Below are 15,789 nucleotides of genomic sequence, written 5' to 3' on the forward strand. Positions count from 1 at the left end.
CCTTTTGTTTTGTTTTATGATTTTATAGATAGGAAAACTGACGCAGAGAGAAATAAATTTGCCTTGAGTTCCACAGCTAAATGACAAAATTTAGATTCAACTCTAAAACCTAGGTTTTTAACTGAGTTTTAAGTTTTAATCTAGTGCTACCAATACTTTCAATGTCTACTTGAGAAAAACCAAGTCGTTCTCAGAGCCCTCTCTGCTCAGTTTGAAACCATTCAAATGAAAAGATAAATTCATTCATTTAACAAATATTTAGGCTTCTTTGTATGGAAAAGAGGGTTATGAACAAATAAAGATGACATGGTCCTTGCCTTGAAGTTGCTCATTTCAGGAGGACAGAAACAATCAACTGCTTTTACTATTCACTGAAAAGAGTAAAATACAAGAGAAAATGCTTTAAGGATTGATTCATATCAGGATATTTGCGGAAATGGAGGTAGGGAGAAGACACATTCATCAGGAAGATGGAATAACACATAATGAAACCAATCCTTCACACTGTTTTGTTTGCAACACTTCTACCCAATCATTTTAGAGTAATATATTCAAGACCTCACATTTTCTTCTCTCTAAAGTTATAATCCATTTTATGACAACAATGGCCCAAGGTCACTGTACCAGGCATGTTTCTACAAGTCTTATTTCATTAATTTTACTTAAAATTTTATTTTCAGGAAAGAGATTGACTACAAATAGGCATAAGTGAACTTTCTGGGATGGTAGAAATGTTCTGTTTTGACTAATATAATGAGTATGACTGTCAGAACTCACAGAACTTTACATCTAAAAGGATGAATTTTACTGCATATAAATCATCCCAGTAAACCTGACTTAAAAACAAACAAAAAAAGCCTGAAATTTTAACTACCTAGCTAAAAATAAAATAAAATTTCAGCTACAATTTATAATTTAGGTGCAAAACAAATTTTCATAAATGAAGGAGGTATTTTTTTTGTATTTATTTATAACACTAATAATCCAATTTGATATTATACAATTCAATGTATCAGTATCAATTTAAAAATAGGATTAACAAAATGTTATTAGATTTTTTAAAAATAAGGATTTGAATTGAAAAAAAAAACCCAAAAACCTTTATTATAACCATAATGTTGCTACAGCAATGCTATATTTTTAAACATATCTTAAACAGAAAATAATTTGTTAAAAATTTCAGTGAGCCCAGCCGGTGTGGTTCAGTGCTTGAGTGTTGACCCATGCACCAGGAGGCTGCCGGTTCGATTCCCAGTCAGGGCACATGCCCAAGTTTTGGGTCAAATCCCCAGCGGGGGGCATGCTGGAGGCAGCCAATCAATGTTCTCTCTCACTGATGTTTCTCTCTCTCTCTCCCTCTCCCTTCCTCTCTCTCTAGAAATCAATAAAGGAAAAAATATATATTTTTTAATTTAGATGATTTAAACTACCATAATATTATCTTAAGTTTTGCTTCCACAATATGCTGAAAACTCCACATTTAACAGTTAAAGAATTACCACCTAGCTTCATTACTAGATAGATTCTACTGCATCCTAAAACATAATTGTAGCTGTTTCTTAAAAAGGCAAAGAAATTGTTTTCAACAAAACTGGGTTTTGAAAAACACTATTAAGAACATGGAAGGGGTAATTAAGTGATGTCTTCTCCTTAATACCCTCTGTTTTCATTCCACCAGACATACCCAAGCCAACCAAGTCAATATAAGTCAGGAGGGGTAATGTCATTCCAAGCTCTGAAAACCCTGGAACAAGTGTACTGTAAACAGGAAGCGCTCTCCTGCCTTGATTAAAGTAATATAATTGTGGCAGATGTCATTATTAATAAACAAAATACCTGATTTTTTCCTAATACAGAAGAGGAGCATAATTTTACTGTGGCTTTAATAAAAATACCCTTTAAGTGTATTATGCTTGGTAAATTAACTTGTAGAAGAATAAAAAATAGCTTAAGTGATAAGATGTGAAAACCATCTGTAACAATTGCCCTCTCCCAATGAAGCCCATATTCCAAAATCCATCTACAGTTTTTCTGTTTTAAAAGCTGGACAGGCTCGACTTTATTTTTTGAACATTGAAAAAAACTAACTTTGTCCATGTGTTTTCTTTAATGTTCTCTAACATTTTATCCTTAATTATCTATAACAATGAAAAAACTTAAAATCTGAAAGGCAGAGAGAATATTCAAAGCATTACTTTGTTGGGAATGAATATGTTCTGGATATTAAAGGATAGCTAACTTGCCAAGAACAAATGCTCCGAGGCTGTTCATGAAAAAATGCTGAAGAAGTTGCTGTTATGGCATACATGATAGTTATATAAGGTGTCCTGGGATATAACAATAGTACCAAGTAGGCAAAAATTACTCTAAAATTTTTTATTCTTTCCAAAGCTGTAATTAAGTAAAAAATTAACAAACAATATTAAAAGTACATAGGTCTTGAAGGATTTTTAAATAAGCATTCTCTGGGATATGAGTTCACAAGTCTGAACTCAAATCAAGTGAGGTTCCTGCAATGACAGTGGCTTCTGTTGGGTGAGAAGGTGGAGAGGTTAGTTCTAAAATGACAGTGACAATGATGGCAGGAGTGAGTCAAGAGGAAGCAGTAAGAAAGGCTGGTCCTGAGGAGGAGGAGAGAAAGGAAGCCATGGGCTGGCTGGGCTGTACCACCAGGGCTTGATGCCCTTCAAAGATGTCGATGAAGAGGACTGAATGAAGGAGTCAGGTACAGCTGGCTAGTGTAGAGGGAATTAGTCCAAAGGGTTATGTGACGAGAAAATCAGATGCTTGAAGTATAATTAGAAAGCTGGGAAGTTATTCTAAGGAAGGAAAAGGCTGCATTATGTTTGAGGAAGGGGATTCCAAGTTGGTTACTGATATTTAAAGACCGACACTAATTAGGTGTGTTTGCCAGGTATGAGTAGGGTGAATTCTGACAGTCATTGCAGCTGAGGAGAAAAAAGACCCAGGGTTAAAACTACTTTGTGAATCCCAGAGTGGGACATAACATTAACAGCATAAGCCTTGGAAATCAAATAGATCTGTGTGATGGTTAATATATTGATTGACTTGACTGGGCCACAGGGTGATCAAATATTTGGTCAAACATTATTCTGAGTGTTTCTGTGAGGGTGTTTTTGGACGAGACTAACATTTAAATTGGTAGACTGAGTAAAGTAGATTGCCCTCCATAATGTGGGTGGCCCTTATTTAGCCAGCTGAAGGCCCAAAGAGTCAAAAAGGCTCACCATCACCCTGGCCAGTTTGCTCAGCAGTTAGAGCGTCAGCCTGCGGATCAGAGTCCGGTTAAGGGCATGTACCTCAGTTGCAGTTTGGTCCCTGGCCCTGGTCGGGTTGTGTGGGAGGCAACTGGTTGATGTGTCTCTCTCACATCGACATTTTTTTCTCCCCTTCTCCCCTCCCTCCCCCCATCTGAAATGGAAAAATATCCTCTGGTGAGGATTTTTTTTTTAAAAAAGGCTCACTGTCTTCCATGTAAGAGGGAACTCTTGCCTGAGAGCCTTTGAGCTGGAACATCAGCTTTTTCCCATCAGCTCTCGGGAGTCTCCAGCTTGCCAACTCACGCTGCAGATCTTGGGACTTGCCAATCTCCATAAACACATGAACCAATTTCTTACAATAAATCTGCTTGTGTGTGTGTATGTGTAAAATATATAAAACACACCCTCTTGTTTCTGTTTTCTGGAGAACCCTAATATAACCTGGGTTATTTCTTTCTTTCTTTTTAATCCTCATCCGAGGACATTTTTCCATTTTTTGTACAGACAGAGTGGGAGGGAGAGAGAGAAAGAGAGAGAGAGGGAAACATCGATGTGAAAGGGACACATCGAGTGGCTGCCACCCACACGACCAACCAGGGCCGGGGACAAACTGCAACCGAGGTACATGCCCTTAGCGGGAACCGAACCCCGGCCTCTCCAGACCGCAGGCGGACGCTCTAACCGCTGAGCCAAACTGGCCAGGGCCTGGGTTATTTCTTAATAGCTGTGTGACTTTAAGAAAGCCCCTTAACCTTCCTGAGTCCATAAAATGGAAATAATAATCCACTGAGCATAGGATTGTTAACAAGGACTGAGTTTCCTAAAGCATCGAGTACAGGGCCTGGCACATAGTGCTCAATAAATGGAAAATTTTATTTTTTAAATTATTATAGAAGGCTCTACTTTGAGGAGATAATCCGTGAAACAGGGCCCACAGATGTGTTCTGGTGAGGAGAGTGGTGGAAAGTGAGTAGGAATTGTCAACGCTTACCATAGCCAACAGCAGTGTCCTTGTTTTCTTCTCCTCTTCTCTCCTATTTTCATGAAAGCTCCTTTCTGTAATTCATCACTCTCATGTAATTCTTTTGGAAATCCAGCTGAAATTCAAAAACTTTAAAAAATCTTGTTAAAACTCTTCCAAATCCACATCACTCTTCCTTGACTTAAACATAGTGGATGTAGCCCTGGGCTGGTTTGGCTCAGTGGTTGGAGCACTGGCCTGCTGGCCAGTCTCCCGGGTTCGGTTCCCGCTAGGGGCACGTACCAAAAAAAAAGTAGTGGACCTTCTGATTTAGGATTTTGCAGAGGGACTAGGTTATTACTGGAAGTATTAATCACTGTAATGTACTACATATTTATTTTCAAAATTAAATCTCTGATAAGAATTTATTTTGTTGTCATTAGTTTTTCATAAAATTGAGTGTAGCATCAATTCCAGTTTGCTAAGAATTCTAGTTAAAAAGCTTGACTGGCCCTGGCCGGTTTGGCTCAGCAGTTAGAGCATCAGCCCGAAGACCAGAGAGGCCCAGGTTTGGTCCCTCTATGGGCCCGTACCTCAGTTGCAGCTTGTCCCGGCCCTAGTTGGGGTCGTGTGGGTGGCAACTCATCAATGTGTCTCTCTTGCATCGATGTTTCTCTCTCTCTTTTCCTCCCTGTCCCTCCTGCTCTATCTGAAGATAAATGCAAAAATGTCCTCGGGTGAGGATAAAAAAAAAACTTTACTGTAAAACTCCCCTGACAATAACTTCTAAGAAAAAGAATAAGTATACTCTCTTCATTTTATATCCTTAAATCTTCTCTCAGGGTCAGCATGTAGTATCATTATGCAAAAACAGATTCTATTTCAAATATAAACATTCCATTTAGCAACCAGTCTTAAGTATTCACAGAATCAGCAGAGGTTCTGAAGTTACCTTTTTAAGTGAAGATTAGCCAACTGCTCTATGATGAGAATGGACTAATGCCAGTGTACGGATGACAATAATGGCCTTAAGGGCTGGTCAAAGTTTGCCATCTTGTATCTAAAAGTACATCACACTACTTAGATTTCAAAATAATTTAGAGTTTGGTTGTTGGTTTTATTTTCCTTGGCTCCTTCCTCATGGGTTGGTGGTGGTGGTGGGAATGGAGGAGTTAGGGTGGACTTGGGGAAAAAAGGAAACTGTCCCTTAGCACAGCTGTAAAGGTCTGCAGTTCCATCCTTTCTACTATAAAAACTCTCCCTTCCCAAAATGTGCAATCCGGTTTCGGTAACCCACATTTATTCATGAAACAAAACACTACAAAAAAAAAAAAAAAAAAGTAGCTCTTACTACATGTTAACACTATTCCAGATGCAGAGATACAAAGATAAAGACACTAGTCTGAAGCCCCAAGAGCTTAGTCTAGTGGGTGAAACTAACACCTAAGCAAACAATCTCAACACAGTGAACAATAACTGAGTGACAGATATAGTTCAAGGAGAGCAGGTACAACTTGGGGGCAGGGAAGACTTTACCAAAATGCCACAGGATGCAGGTGGTCCATTCCAAGGTTAAGTATTTTTCAAGCAAAAACTCAATTTCCGGGCTAAAAAAAAAAATCTTCATTTCTGAACGCGAGGACTTTTATGTTAAAGCTCTTATACATCATATACACACACAACAATAACCCAAAGGGAAATTAGCTCAGTTTGAGAACATGATTCATCCTGCTCAATTTAAGACCCTCACAAAATAGGCAACACAGTACACTGAGGAAATTGATGTAGCAACTGTACAAAATTAGGACAAAGATACTTCTGTTGTTATATGAACAATATAAAACACTATACATGCTTTTGGATGTCTTTGTTAGAATGTAACTGTCAATCATTTTTAAACTGTGTTAAGATGGATTCTGAATGAGGAATAAAGCCCTAAAACCTGCAATTCCCATATATATCTGAAAAATCTCTAATCTACATAGGCCAGTGTGGTATTTTTGAAAAAACAAATGAAAGTACACATTTGGATTTATGGGTTTTTGTTATTCACTCATGTCATCCTAAGAGTTAACTTTATTCCACAACTAACTTTTCATCATTTCTAAGAAAAGGGCACAGTAAGGTTTTTGTTTCTGTTTTAAGGTCATGGCCTTCAAAGCCTTGAAATAGAAAATTTTAACCCAGCAATTAAAAAACGTGCCCATACTACCATCTGACATTCCCAGTTTATCTTTATATTTCATATTCTTTTGTAACACCCAACACGTTCATCTAACAAGGTCAAAGGCTCCCCAAATGTGGTTGTATAAGGTGCCTACGGGGACAAACCCTGCGAAACCTGAAGATGCCACACCAACAGCTGTAGGCAGGTCGCAGTAACATGGCAGACCACTCTGCCAAGGCAAAACTGCAGTTCACTTTACGCTGACAGAGCTTCTTTCCAGAACTCTCCCCCTCTGTCCGCCCTCCTTCCCAAAGAACGGAGAAGTATGGATTTCACAGGATGTCTGGCACTGTTTTCTTTAAAACTAAGCTTTTCTCTGGTTCCTGGACCCGCACGGGCTCGGGATGGAACCCCTGGGTTTTGTAGCATCAGCGTTGGCTTCTCAATCGGTGACCTTCAGGCCCCTTGCTTGGCCTGACCCTAGAAGGGCCACTGCCAGGCAGAACTCGGACTCGGCTCGATGGGGGGTCCGGGGCACATCCCCCCAACACCGACGCCGGCCAGGCCGGGTGGCGGGGAGCCAGGGGCCGCTGAGCGACCGCTCCACGTGGCCACCGAGCGCTGAGCCCAGACGGGCTCGCTCCACTCCGCCTGCCTGAGCCCTCGTCGAAAACGACTCGGGTTCTGACTCCGGCCCACACCTCAGTCCGTCCACCAGGAAACTTTCCAGAAGGCTGGCCTCTTTGGGAAGTCCCGGCTCGCCGTCCAGGGGGGAAGCTTGGTTCGTTTACTGGGCGCCTGTTGAGGCAGGCGAGCTGGGGACCGGCTGGCACGCGGAGGGGACCCTTTGGGGCCCGCCTCGGGAAGCCCTGTACTCCAGCACCCCCGGTCGCCCGCGGGCACCCTGCCCCCAACTCCGTCTCGGGCCGGGCCTCCAGGAGCACAGAGGATGGGGCAGCGAGGTACCCTGAGAACTGCCACTCTAGCCCCCTAGTCCCCTCTCCTCTGCCCGCTTTGACCTCGCCTGACCCCACCAGAGCCGCCGGCGCTAAAATTAGAAACCTGCTCGGTGCGCACTCACGTGCGCCCAGGCCAGCGGAGGGGCGCGGTCCGGGTGAGTCACGGCACCGCCCCCCTCGCCGAGGACGCGCTGACGTCAGCCGCTTCCCTGAAGGGTGACGTAAGCGCGTCTCAGGGAGGCCGTAAGGCTACCCTAGAATGTTCGCGGAGTTTTGATGCCTTAAAGGGACCAGGCCTGGGATAATGGAAGTTCCAGGGAGATGATTCCACCTACCCATCAGTAGAGTCAAAGCCGGTCTTATACCCTTTTGTACTGAGAAGTGTTGACTGTTGAAATGGTGATGAGCAAATAATGGAACTGAACCTAATTAGAGGCTCCCTGAAACCCCAGCACCTCTTCCTGGAAACCCTCCTTGATTAACCAGAGTCTGATGCTGACCCAAAAGTCAGCAAGTTTTCTGTGGCCCTTGACTCCCTCCCCCTCCCCATATGCTTACATTTCTGCTGGTAGAGAAAGGCTGTGGTTTGAATGTTAACATAATCCATCAATCTGGAACAACTTGTCCCTTTTACTGTATCCAAACTCTGTCACCACTGGTGTGACCCGAAACAACTTATTTAAATCTCTGGGTGTGACATTTGTGAACTGGTCTTCAAACCCTCCTCTTAGCTAATGTTGCCTGTGGACACTTCCAGAAGCAGGATCATTCAACGTTATCACAGCTTCCCAGGAAACTAATTTGCTGAGGTTTACTATAGGGCAGGTGTTTTCATTATCCTCCCTCCCCCATCATTTAATCCTGTATCTCTGGGGTGTTACCATCCCCATTTTACTGACGAGGAAAGATTGAGGTACACAAGGTTAAGTATGTTTCCCTAGGTTACATGGTTAAAAAATGGCAAACCGGAAGTTATTCCCAGATCAGTTGGACTCCAAGTCTATGTTTATGGTGATTAGAGTGGGCTATAAAATGTGTGTCTTTAAAAAAAATTATTTTTTCTTTTAGAGAGGAAGGGAGAGAGAGATACATTGATCGGCTGCCTCCTGCACACCCCCACCCCGGGGATTGAACCCATAACCTGGGCATGTACCTTGACCGGGAATTGAACTGGGACCTCTCAGTCCATGGGCTGACACTCAACCCACTGAGCCCCACTGGCTGGGCTAAAATGTGTGTCTTATTCTGGATATATTGAGTCCTCTAGAACCAGCGTTTTCTCTTTTAACGCAAGGCCAGTGCCTATGGACAAATAGCCCACTCCGTGCCAGAAGATCCCCAGAGAAGGACGGCCCAGGCCTCAGGGTAAGGCAAGTGAGAAGGTGCTCACTCCCAGGGGTGCTCCACCTGCACTTGCCCAACCCTGAGAACAACTGCCTCCTTGAGGTTGGCACTGAGGGGCCTCACTCTCTTCACCCTAGTCCCAGCCCTGCCAGGCCCATCCTGACTCTGTGTTTCCTCTGTTGAAACTAGAAAGGCCGTCCTGCTTACAGCATCTTTGCCTGGCACACCAGTGGCCAGCTCTACCGAAGGGCAGAAGAAATACCTTGTTTCGCCCCTAACACAATCCCCTCTCTATAAAGCAATGGAAATTTTCTAGTTAGAACAGCATGTTCGTGCCCCAAACAAATTACAGACAACAGTAGCTCCTCAAAGTTTTGAGCAAAACTATGGTGCCTGTGTAATGGAAATGGAGCCAAGTGGGTGAGCTGTTGTCACTGTTTTCTTCTGACAAGAATTACTGCATTACTGGCCCTTGAGTGACAGTCACTGCCCTATCCTCAGGCTACACATGCTAGATCTATTAGGAGCACCTTCCTTCCCCAGCTCACCCCTTGGAAGTATTGAAAACTGACCCCTCTTTCCTTCTACCCAGTCTCCAGCCACCACCGAGCTCTCCCCATTGTGTCCTCTGCTCCTGTCCCGTCTGTCACGCTGATGGAGTCACTACCACAGCTCTTCCTGTTCTGCCAGGTTTACTGGAGCCTGTGACCAGACACCTTGTGTGTGCTCCCACCACAGCCTCCGGAGGAAGTGAGAAAACCACAGGCAGCCTCAGCTGTAGGGATGTGGGACTAGACACCAACATGGAACTTAAACCGGTTTGGAACCTTCGGGCCAGCGAGTCCAGCCCTCTGTTTTATAGCTAAGGGACTAGGGTCCTGGTGAGGTGACTTGCTCAGGGGTCACATGGCCAGTCAGGTAGAGTCCTAGTCACCTGACTTCCAGTCCACTGCTCTTTCCATGGATCACATGTCATATAAATTTCAGGTGGAACAATGGGCATAAATGTGCATGGTAAATTGTAACGTCATATAAGTGATGGGAGGTGACTTGAGGTAAATATAGAGATGAAGTCATAGGGAAGAATTGGAGAACACAATTTCTGAGGACTCTGGCTGTTTTCACTTTTCCTTCCCTCTCTCCCATCCAGTCTCAAGGTAGGTGAGGTAATTATTCCTCCTCAGACCTAGAAATATTCCCCAGTGGAATGACACGATGAGTTGGATCGCCACTTTTAAACCTTCAGTAATCCAGATCTTGTGTGTCATTTCAGGTTTTGATTTTTTATCTCCCATCCTTCACTTCCCATCACTTACCTATCCCAGAAGCCCCATTAAATACCATTAGGAGCCGTAATTGTCACTGGCCACTAATGTGGAAGGATTGTGATCTCCAGAAAACAGTCCCAGCACAGCAAGGAGCAGGAATCCTGGGTCTGTTCCCAACCACACTGGTGACTCACTGGATGACACAAAGCAAAGCTTTGCTTTTGTCCGGGGAGAGATGTGGGACGACACACACAGCTGCTGGCCTGACAGAGGTGGAAGGGTGAGGGAGAAGCCACTGGGCCGGCTTCCAGCACAGTGGGAGCTCAGGAGTCCCCGTCACCGCGGAGTGGTGGCCCGCCGGCTCAGCCCTGAGCTCCTCTCACTTGAGTGCCTGCCTCCCATGGAGCCACCAAGAGGGCTTGGGCTGGATTACTGCACTTACCCTTCATGACATAATTCTCACTGGTTAGGAATGCATCTTAGTTATTCAGAACTACACTTTAATAACTTGTTAAAGATCTGCCCTCCAGGAATTTATTTGAAACTTTCTTTAATCTATTTATATTTCAGCCTGTCCAGCCTTTTCAGGGAACAAGTAGATTTACTATTTATGTAAAAGCACTTAGGCCCTAAAACACAGAAAAGTGCTATGTGAGGGTTTCTAAATAACAATAATAACAATAATAAAAATATGATTATAATACGTTACATATAATAAATATAATCCTTCCTGCATTATAATTTGATAATAGTAATAATTCAGATGGTTTCACAGGCTTACATTCAGCCTCTCATTATGTCTGTCTTTGTCTTTATCTCCATACACATGCGCACACACACACACACACACACACACATACCCCATCAAAAAGTATTTACCAGTGGAGTGGGGTCCTGTGATGGGTGTAATTTTACATGCAAACTTTCATAAACACACTTAGTGTCCTCCAAGGACTTACGATCTAGGACCAACATACAGTAGGTGCTCAATAAATACTTGTTGGGTAGGTGGATAAATGGAATTTAAAAAAAGAGAGAAACCCATGTGGTCACTGGAGAGACATACTAGGAATGAGTGACTGTATGTGGGGTTGGAGTGGACACATGAGAGTATACTTGGCATGAAGGGAAAAGGGAATGTCCTGATTTTATGGCAGATGGGTGTGTGAGCTTCCCTCAGATTGGCCCTAGTGCTCATCCTGGAGGAATAGCTGGTTCTCAGGTTGCTGAAATAGACAAGGGATGCCCAAGGCCCACCCCTGACAGGTGCTGTATGGATGGCAGAAGTGAGGAGGCAGGTATGAGAACCAGAAGAGGATGACCAGGTTCTGGGGTCATCTCTGTTTTCAGTGTGAACCACACTAAAATGGAGTTTTTAAAGCCAGGTGATTCAGTAGGTGAATGGACAAACAAACCATGGTATATCCAGATAATGAGATATTATTCAGCACTAAAAAGAACTGAGCTATCAATCCATGAGGAGGCATGGAGGAAACTTAAATGTGTATTATTAAGTGAAATAAGTGAATCTGAAAAGGGTACATATTGTACGATTCCAACTACATGACATTCTGAAAAATGCAAAACAATGGAGTTAGTAAAGTCAGTGATTATAAGGGATTGGGGGGAAGGATGAAAAGGCAGGGCACAGAAGATTTTTAGGGCAATATTTTTTACAATGTTATAGTGATGGATACATGTCATTATACATTTGCCCCAAACCATAGAATGCCCAACACCAAGAGTGAACCCTAATGTAAACTATGAACTTCGGATGATGATGAGGTGTCAATGTAAGTTCATCCTTGGTAAAAAACAAAACAAAACAAAAAACTATCATTCTGGTAGGGGATGTTGATAGTGGGGGAGGCTGTATGTGTGTTGGGGGAGGAGGGTCTATGGGAAATTTCTGTGCCTTCCATTCAATTTTGCTGTGAACTTATAACTGCTCTACAAATTAAAGTCTATTAAAAAAAAAATCCAGCCCTGGCCGGTTTGGCTCAGCGGTTAGAGCATCATCCTGCGGTCCCTAGAGACCCCGGTTCGGTTCCCACTAAGGGCACGTACCTTGGTTGCAGTTTGTCCCCGGCCCTGGTTGGGTCGTGCGGGTGGCAGCCACTCGATGTGTCCCTTTCACGTCGATGTTTCTCTCTTTCTCTCTCCCTCCTACTCTATCTGAACAAAAAATGTCCTCGGGTGAGGATAAAAAAAAAAAAAATCCAGGTGAGCTGATTACACCTTTCTGTATGTAGATTAGGTCCACTGTAGAGTCACAAAGACTTGAATTGAACTCTGAGCCCCATCATGACCAGATCTGTTGCTTTGGAAAAGTTACTTAATGCCTCTGATCTCAGTTTCTCCTAACTCCACAGGACAGTCATGCTCTCCTCAGAGCATTTTGAAAATTAAATGAAAAGCTATATGTAAAGAGTCTAACCAGTACCTGGGATATACGGCATGATAAATATATACAGCCCCCTTCCTAATTCCTCCCTAGTTACTGTGGTGATTACTAATTTCAAAGTCAGGCTGGTGGAGGAAAGCTGTCTTGGGTGAAAGAGACCTACTAGGAAAGGATTCTGTGTGTGGGATGGGCGTGTATGTCCTCAGACGCTCGGTCAGAGATGCTTGCTACAGAAAGGTCAGATGTGAACTTGAGCTCTAGGAGGTAGTGTCAAGCCCCTCACTCAGCTTTCTCCTGTGAAAAGGTCAGGATGATGGAAGTCTGTCTTATTTAGATGATGGCTCGTAGGGAGGCCTCAGTGGGTTAGTCACCTATGCTATGACATCATATTGCCACTCAATATAGTAACAGCTGTTGGTTGCTTGAGGGGTCAGGGGCGGGGCCAGTTTTTGTTGACCAACCATACCTCCAAGATAAATTGGATGGAACCAGCCGGGAAGAGGTGACATGGGGAGGAACTCCTCTAAATAGGATATTCCACAGTTTTCTAAGGATTTTTGGCACCTCACCTCAAAATGTGAGTCTTGACTTTTCTTTGTCTTTGGGGTCCAGCAGGAAAAATGTCATGGAAGAAAGGTGTTTGGCTAGGAAACCTCCAGCTGGGGGAATATCCACCATGATCAGGGTCCCCACTGCTCTGTTGGGGGGCAGGGGCGAGGAGAAGTTCTTTGCACCAGCTACATGATGTCTACATGGCACCAAGAAAAGTGGCCCAAGGAGGAGGACTGAAAAGGTCTGCAGTTAGCTTGCTGCAGAAACTTTGGGCTGGATTAGGCGTTTTACCTCGCACAGATTTACAACAACCAGGGGCCAGATCAGCACCCCTTTGAAGCAATAGTGTCATCTCAACTTTGAAATTAGCCAGGATGAAGCCATAGTGTGAAGATACCACAGATAAGTGCTGTAGTTAATCTGGGGTATTGATTAGTCATATTAAAATGGAAAGCCACTGGGTTTCGTTAACTCCTTCCTTCCAGTGTATCATACTTTTTGACATCTCTGCCTCTTGTGGGGCCTTGTGCTTTGGGAACAGAGTGCTTTGAATCATCAGAGTAACATTGGTTAACTGGGGAGAGCGGACTTCCTGTATCTAAACTGGAATTAAATCCAGAGTGAGGAAATAGAGGTTAGAAAGGAAAAGCCCTGGACCATGGGTCAGAAGACCTAGTTTGGCAACTAGTTCTGCCACATTTCGAACTGTGTGACCTTGGGTAAGTCCCTGCCTCTCTAGTCTGTAAAAGTATGTGAACTTGTGGTCCTTCCAACCCTAGTCCTCTGAGTGTGGATTTGCTGTTGTCCTCTTGTTGCAGAGTAGAAAGGACCTGGGGTCTGCGTGTGTGACTCTGCCACTCACTGTGCCACCTTGCACAAGGACACCCCTTCTCTGGAACCTCCTTTTCCCCGTTTATATAATATGGGTTATTACCAGACATGGGTGAGATAATGAACCTGGAATCCTTTTGGGAGGCACTATGAAAGTCTGTTTAAATGACACCCTGAGTTCAGAAGGGAAGGAGGGGTAAGAGAGCTGAAGAGGACAGTTGGGATTACCTACTGGCAGGTTGGACTGTGACCCGAGCTAAGAATGTGCGTGAAGAGGTGAGGGTTGTGGTCAGCCAGGCCATGAAAACCTCCAACTCAGTCCTGCTCAGTTCCTAGTTATTTCCCAGCAGTGCAGGGAGGGGAAACAATAGAGAGGTTGTAAATGATACTGCCAAGAGCCCAACAAGAGTGGATGCAAACTCTTGTCTGAGTGGGCACGGTGCCAGAGCAAAGAGGCCGGCGGGGGAGCCCCGCCAGGGTCTGGAATCCCGAGGAAATGAGCAGCCTCCCCTTTCCTGTGGATGCTGGGGTTAACATTCCTGCTCTGTGCACCTCCCACGGGTGTGAAAACGCCTTGGAGGGGAGCCCTGGAAATAACAGATCACAACTGTATACTGACCAGAGTGGTCTGTCTCAACACATCCCTTCGGGAAAATCACAGACCCTCTAGAGAAACTCTTCAAATTCCTATGTATTCTTCACTTGAATCGATTAACCTAGGGTTAGTGATTTTCTTTTGACTCTCCCTTTCACGCTTCCGAGAATGAAATTGACCACTCCTTTGAAACTGTTCTTTTGAGCTCTGAGCCCGTCTCTGGGCTCAGGGTTTCTCTGTTTTTGGATTTTATTTATTTTTTGACTCTTGAAGCCCAGGCGCGGAGGGCTGAGAGGCTGGCAGGGGGCGGGGCTGCCATAGGAGCAGCATGCTGACTTGCTGACTCATCTGACATTAACATCATTATGTTTCAGGAGTCAAAGTGATTTTCAAACTATGAGTAATGCGCGGTATTAGAGAGCATGTTTACAAGGCAGTGGGCATTTCAGCACAACGAAAGAGCTAGCAGCTGCTAACAGCTGAAATGAGTGAAGGAATAAGAAAACTCTCTGGAGAGAAACGTGTCTTTCTGGGTCCCTCTTCTTTGGAAAGGATTCCGATAGGGAAGGCAGGTGAACTCGGAGTTCCCTGAGGAGAGATCCAGATCTAGCATCCTCATACGAACATCTGGATGTCTGATCATTTTATATGAGAAAAGCTTTTTTAAAGTCTTTGTTTTCATTTACGTGACTCCAGGGAAAGATGGATTTAAAGACTTCAGCAAATTATTTCTTAAAGCCGAATTACCAAACTATGTTGCTTCTTCTAAGGCAGGGATGGGAAGAAATCATTTCCCAGTTTTAAAGCAGAAGCCCCGTGGTGAGGGAGGAGTGAATGTCTTTTTTTTTTTTTTTTTTTTATCCTCATCCAAGGACATTTTTCCATTTTTTGTACAGACAGAGTGGGAGGGAGAGAGAGGAAGAGAGAGAGAGAGAGAGAAACATCGATTTGAAAGGGACACATCGAGTGGCTGCCACCTGCACGACCAACCAGGGCCGGGGACAAACTGCAACCGAGGTACGTGCCCTTAGCGGGAACCGAACCCTGGTCTCTCGGGACCGCAGGTGGACGCTCTAACCGCTGAGCCAAACCAGCCAGGGCGTGAATGTCTTTTTAAAGGTCCTTTGTGGAATTAGTAAGAGAAACATTTGAGAGCCTTTGAGTACGATGAGCCAAGTATGTAGACCTTAGGAGAGAAAAGAGGGGTTCCAGTCCTGTTCCATAACAGTGTCTGTCCCTTGCCTCCTAATGGGAATATTAATAACGCTTGTTCTGCCTACCTCAGAGGAAGAGCCTGGAGCTCTGGGAAGGCAGGGACGGTGTCTGCCCACCACTCTACCCCCATTGTCTCACTTGGAGACTGCCAATAGTAACTGCTCGGTAAATATTTGCAGAATTAATGAATGAGATACGAGCTTTGAACACCA

This window comes from Molossus molossus, unplaced genomic scaffold (assembly GCF_014108415.1).
Source record: "Molossus molossus isolate mMolMol1 unplaced genomic scaffold, mMolMol1.p scaffold_m16_p_20, whole genome shotgun sequence".
NCBI lineage: Eukaryota > Metazoa > Chordata > Mammalia > Chiroptera > Molossidae > Molossus > Molossus molossus.